Below are 6,668 nucleotides of genomic sequence, written 5' to 3'. Positions count from 1 at the left end.
CCCCGCCCGCTGTAGCCCGCCGTCTGGCTGGGGGGTGACCCGAGCCTCGGGCTGACTCACAGCCCTGCTATCCTCTGCTGGTTCCTGACACCCCGCTGTCTCCTTGGCTCTGAGGTCAGAAGCCAGGCTGGGTCCCCACCCCTCCCAGGACCCGGATCCCAGGAGCAGGGCACGTGTCGGTCTCAGTCCTGGGGGAGTCGGGGCCAACTGGGAGCAAGGAAGGCTTTCTGCTTCTGGGTCCTGCAGGGACCCGGGAACTCCCACTGTCCCTGGGGAATCTGGAGAAGGGAACAGGGGCGTTGAGGGACCTTGGGGGCAGGTCATGTAGGGCCAGCCTGGGGGGTGCTATGAGGAGCAGGGTGCTTAGGAAGGGCTGTGGGGGCTGCCAGGGAGACCCCAGGGACCGGCCAGGACTGCTGTGCTGCTGGGCTTGCAGCCTTAGGAACAGTGTCCCCTGGTTCCACATGCTCACAGCATAAGGTTCCCCGGAGTTTTCAGGAGTCTGCCCCGCCCTGCTTACAGGCCCCACATCCCCAGCACGGTAGGCGATCTGCCCCACAAACACTCAGGGGCCCCTGGATCTTTTATCCCAAGAAGAGGGATCCTGCAGTCTCTCTCTCTCTCTCTCTCTCTTTATCTGTCTCTCTCTCTCTGTGTCTGTCTCTCCCAGCCTTGGCACCTCATCTCCATGCCCTGCCTGGTTCTCTCCCCCTTCCCCCTCTTTCCCTCCCTTCTCCCCCTTCAATGCCAGGTTTATTTTCGGAACCTCAAAATCCTTCCCAAGCCTCTGACATTTACTCTTTGGAATCAGAAAATTTTCTATTTCTCTCTCCCAGAGCATGGCTGATGGAAAAGGTTTCCCCAAGGATCTTACCTGCCCTGGCCTTCCGGAGGTGATGTGCTGGGGACTGAGCTGGCTTATGTCAGAGCAGTACCAATTGCGTCAACCAGCAATTATTAGGCACCACTGTGCACCAGGCCCTTTTCATGAACCACCACATTCCATGCATTTAAAAACCCTGTGGGTTGGCATTACCATCTGCACACGTAAGTCGAACGGGACAGGTAAATCACAAGGTCACATGGCAAGTGAGAGGTGGAACAGGGGTGAAGCCATACCTCTCAGACTCCAAAGTCCGTTTCCTTCCTCTGTGCTCTGCCTTCAAGGTCCACGGGAGCTGGGGCCCTGGAGGCCGGGCAGCATCTGGAAGGACCAAGAGTTTAGGGTACGTAGCATCCTGGCAGAGGGAACAGCAGGAACAAAGCATCCAAGTGGTCGATCAAGGATAGGATAGTGGGTGGAGGGCCTGATTCTAGAAGGAAAATGTGCAGGACGGGGAAACTTCCACACGAAAAGATTAACCTAAGGGGACTGCAGGGATGAGCGCGATCTGAGAGCTTACATACCAGGCACTGTTGTCAGTACCGATGTGCACTAACCCATCCATCCCCACGGCAACCCACCCTACGAGACAGACATTGTTACAATTTTATTTTACAAAAGATGAAACCTCAGAGAGGTTAGGAAACTAACCCAGTGGTGGCAGAGCCAAGATTTGAACTGTGACCTGACTCCAGCCTCCTGCACACCCCTCCCTCCTGCGCAGCCTTCAGCAGGGGATCTTGGGCAGCCTCACGGGCTGACCTCAGTGGCTTTCAGTAGGAAATGGTCCTAAGCATGGAGATGGGATGGTTAGAGCTGCCCATGATTAAAGCTCCTGGGGTGGTGTAGACCAGGCCAAAGTGGGGGAGCGCTATGCAGTGTCTGGCAGGAGCCAGTGAGAGGGGGGGTGGAGGGGCGTGTGCTTATTAATCCCCACTTGACCACTTGGCTTTGCTCCAGTTGAGCAAGTGGTGGACACACGGAAGGCGCTTGCTGATGACCACCGCCTGGCTCTGTAGGTGCACCTGGGCTGGCGTATTTTCCCGGTGAACAACTCTGCCCTCCCCTGAGCAGGAAGCAGCCAGGGTCGGGCCCCTGCAATGCTCCCTGTACCCCAAAACTTAACAACTAAAGCAACCCGTGTGCTTTATCTAGGTTTCCATGGGTCAGGAGCCCAGGTGTGACTCAGTTGGTCTCTTACCAGCTGGACTCAAGGTGCGGCCGGGTCAGCTCTTATCTGGACTCCATGGAGAAACGATCCTCCTCAACGTTCACTTGGATCGTGGCTGGAAGACTCAGCCCCCTGAGGTCTGCTGCACTGAGGGCCTCATTTCTCCACCAGCTGTTGGCTGGAAGCCACCCTCGGCTGTGTTCCATATGCCTCTTGCACCTGTAGCTTGTCCCATCAACACTGGCATCCCGCTAGAAGACAGAAGTCACCACACTTTGCACCCAGCCACAGGAGTGGCCCACCCTTGATGATGCCATGTTCTATCAGTGTAAGGAAGGGGAGGGGAGTCCACCAGAACATGGAGACCAGGAGGTGGGGATCAGTGGGGGTCATCTTGAGGCTGCCTCCCTCCTCCCCAGGCTCCCCAGGAGTAGGCCTGGCTGCAGGGACGGCGTCCCCACCAAACAGACTTAAGACATTAGGACTGCCTGCAGTCCCAGCCAGGTGGCCCCTCTGGACCACATGGTCCCTTCAGAGAAGACCAAGATGTGGAGAGGACGGCATAAGGTCAGAAACTTCCTGAGCATCCTGGATGTTTTTTGTTTTTTTTTAAGATTTATTTATTTATTTATTTATTTATTTATTTATTTGAGACACACAGAGAGAGAGGTAGAGACATAGTCAGAGGAAGAAGGCGTTCCCTATCCTGGATGTTTGGAGGGAAGGCCAGCTGGGTCCTGTCAAGAAGGATGGGACCAGGGACGCCTGGGTGGCTCAGTGGTTGAGCATCTGCCTTCGGCCCAGGGCGTGATCCCAGAGTCCCAGGATCAAGTCCCACATCGGGCTCCCTGCATGGAGCCTGCTTCTCCCTCTGCCTATGTCTCTGCCTCTCTGTATGTATCTCTTATGAATAAATTAATAAAATCTTAAAAAAAAAAAAAGATGGTTGAATGGGACCATCCCAAAAGGACCCTTCATCAGTGGAGCAACCATCCTTGCCAGAGAAGGTAACCAGGCAAGGCAGCCACCCGTCTCTTGCTTTGGGGTGTTTGGGGGGGGCGGGGGAAGAGCAGGGTCTGGCTCCAGGGAGAAAAGAGACACATCATTTCAAACTGAGGCTGAGGAGCAGCAGCACAGACACAAAGCATTCACCCTCATTGCTATTCCCCAGGATCCTGGCCCTGGGGAACCTCTCAGTCCTCAAGGATCAATAAGGGCCATTGGTCAGTAATGCCCACAGGGGCCTTTCCCATTTCAACAGATGCTCCCAAATGATGAGCTCAGTTGTGCCGAAGGACTCACCTGTCATTTCCTATCATGCCTTGTGGCAGATCAAATCTATTAAGATACCATTACCTATGGAATAAAATATAAGCTCATCCCAGCATTCATAGCCTTTCATGACCTGGTCCCAATATTCCTGGAAATTCCTACAGATTTTCCAGACTCCAGAAAAACCAACTAACTTCTTGTTTAATTACTTGCTCATTCTACCATTCATTAGCAAATATTAAATGTGTGCCCACCATGTGCTGAGTGAAAGGGTCATTCCAGCTGGCTTTTACCTCTCCCCCATCATAGAACAGATCCCAACCATCTTCCCCCAGCACATCACGTTCTCACCTCTGGGCCTTTGCACATGCTATGCCCTCAGCCCAGTATACTTTCCCCTCTCCTCTAGATTTTTCCTGACTTCCTTTAAGACTCTGCTCAGATAGTGGCACCTGAGTGGCTCAATTGGTTGAGTCAGACTCTTAATTTTGGCTCAGATCCTGATCTCAGGGCTGTGGGATAAAGCCCCTCATTGGGCTCCACAATCAGTGAGGAGTCTGCTTGAGATTATCTCTCTCTGCTCCTGCCCTCCACTCATGAGCTCACACACTTTCTCTCTCAAATAAATAAATTTAAAAAAAGACTCCACTCAGACATCAATTCCTCTCAGAAGCTTTTTGTGATCCCCAGGCTGGGTAACATCCTCTCATTGTGCATTCAGAGCCCCCAGCTATCACCTCTAACACTGCCAATCAGCAGGCAGCTCCCCTCCATGCAGAGATTTTGGGCCAGACGAAAAGCATGGCCTGTTCTGTCTCTCAGGAGCTGATGATCCATGCACGAGATGAACTCTGAGCAGATCTGTGGTGGTTAATCATTCCCTGGTGATCACCCCTTTATAAGGGATGATGGAGGAGACAGCAGTCTCATATTTCTGAGGTGCTTATTATATACCAGGCTATCTCCCTGATGTATTTGTAGAATATTGATCTTTCACAGCAAACACAGAAAAGTATTATCATCCTTGTTTTGCAGATGAGGAAATTGAAGTTTTGATTGATTGAGGTCACACAGCTGGTGAATGGCTCCAGGCTCAGCCCAGCAGCCCATATAAATCCCTACTGGAGCCTCCACCCATACTTCACCCAGCCTTGGCTCTCACACCTGGGGTCAGGTGGCAGGGGTTGGTGGGGGGAGCATGGGCAGCTCACAGGATAGGCAGGTGTCCCTTATCCAGAGCTAAAATCTGTTGTTCCCTGTGTTTCCTCCTGAAGATCCCCAATCTGCATCTGGACTCTTCTCAGAACGAGTGGAATCATCCACCCAACAACCTTCAGGCAACACCAGCCACAATAGCACCGCCAAATATAATAGCTAATATTTGTCAAAGCCATTCATTTTTGTGGTACAAAATGCAGCTCCAAGTTCATTTTTTAAAATAGGGATATCTGATTGTTCTAGCACCATTTGTTGAAAATACGATTCTTTCTCCCCTGAATTGCCTTTGTGCTTTTGTCAAAAGTAAATTGTCCTTAACATGTTGGTCTATTTCTGCGTTCCCCATTCTGTTCCCATTGATCTATTTGTCTTTCCAATGTAATACCACACTGTCTCAGTGATCGCTGCTTTATACTAGGTCTAGGTTAGTTCTTCAACTTTTATCTTTCATTCCTCAACTTTTATCTTTCTTAAAGCTGTTTTGGCTACTCTTAGCATTTTCATATGAATTTAGAATTAATTTGCCAACTTCTGTAAATTGGTTTTGGGATTAAATTGGAATTATATTGAATCTATAGGTCAGTTTAAAGAAAATTGATACTTTAACAACAATGGGTCTTCCAACCCATGAACATGGTATGTCTCTCCATCTATTTAAGTCATTTTTTTAATTCCTCTTAGAAATGTTTTATAGTTTTCATGGTATAAGCTTTGCACATCTTTTGTCAGATTTATCCCTGACATTTTTATCAGGCTTATTGACTTTTTCATTTTGATTTTCTGATAGTTCATTGCCAGTAATTAAAACTGCAATTGACTTCAAATCAAGTTGTTTAATAGTGTTATAAAAATCTTTTATATTCTTATAAATATAAGAATCCACTTATTCCGTCAATTGTTCCGAGAATATGAAATTATTCTACTATGACTGGATTTGTCTAGCTCTATTTGTAGTTCCATCCATTTTTGCTTTATTTTGAAATTCTGCATTTGATGCATAAAATTTTAAGGATCTCTTGTGTTTTTCTCAATAAATTGACCCCTTTATCATTACAAAATATCCTTGGTAGTGTTCTTTGCTCTGAAATTTCTTCTGATATTAATATAACCACTCCATCTTTTTCTTGATTATTGTTATGTTATGTCATTTTCTATCCTTTTAACCTATTTGTGTCAATATTTAAAGCAACATCTTATAGCAACATGTAGTTGAGTCTTGCTTTTTAATCTAATCTGATTACCTGCACATTAACTGTATATGTTTAGGCCATTTACTTTTAACATGATTATTAATTTGGTTAGCTTTTTACACATAAGCTTGCTCTTTGCTTTCTGTTTTTCACATCTGTTCTTCATTCACTTTTCTCCTTTTTTGCCTTCTTTATGAATAATTGATTATTTTTCTGATTCCATTCAATCTTTTTTTGTTGGCTTAAGACCTATAGCTTTTGGGGGGCACCTGGGTCGCTCAGTGGTTGAGCATCTGCCTTCAGCTCAGGTTGTGATCCCAAGGTCCTGGGATTGAGTCCCACATCAGGCTCCCTGCAAGGAGCCTGCTTCTCCCTCTGCCTGTGTCTCTGCCTCTCTCTCTCTGTAGCTCATGAATAAATAAATAAAATCATTTATAAAAAAGACCTATAGCTTTTTGTCTTGGTATTTTAGTGGTTGCTTTGGGTTTATATTATACATCCTTATTTATTACCATGTATCTTCAGGTGGTATTATATTACTGCACATTTAATGTAAGAATTCTGTAATAGTAGTGCTTACTTTGGCAACACACACACTAAAATTGGAACAATACAGACAATATTAGCATCGCTGCTGTGCAAGGATAGCACACAAATTTGTGGTATTCCATATTTTTTTAAACTTTGTTTAGCCAGTTTAAGAAAATCTGCTTATGGCACAAATTGCCTCAAATCCGTTTCAAGTTGTATATTTGTTTTCCAATTTTAAAAAAATGCAATTTACCCCCTCCTCCCCCCAAAAGAAAAGAATTCTGTAATAGTATACTTTTGTTTTCTCCCCTCTAGAGCTTTATGCTATGGTGGTCATACATACCAGTTTTCCATATGTTATAAACCCAACACTACATTGTCATCATTGGTCTTCAAATGTTCA

The 6,668-nt window shown here is 46.9% G+C and overlaps 1 non-coding gene across 1 annotated transcript; it reads left to right on the top strand.

Moving 5' to 3' along the window:
- Positions 1-6,306: 6,306 nt before the first annotated feature.
- Positions 6,307-6,413, top strand: LOC140634518 (U6 spliceosomal RNA). The gene has a single exon (XR_012031963.1). It is a non-coding gene; the product is annotated as a U6 spliceosomal RNA (small nuclear RNA).
- The last annotated feature ends 255 nt before the right edge of the window (positions 6,414-6,668 follow it).

The sequence above is a fragment of the Canis lupus genome, chromosome 5 (assembly GCF_048164855.1).
Source record: "Canis lupus baileyi chromosome 5, mCanLup2.hap1, whole genome shotgun sequence".
Lineage (NCBI taxonomy): Eukaryota > Metazoa > Chordata > Mammalia > Carnivora > Canidae > Canis > Canis lupus.
Note: the sequence above shows the minus strand (reverse complement) of the source record. Positions and strands in the feature narration are given on the sequence as shown.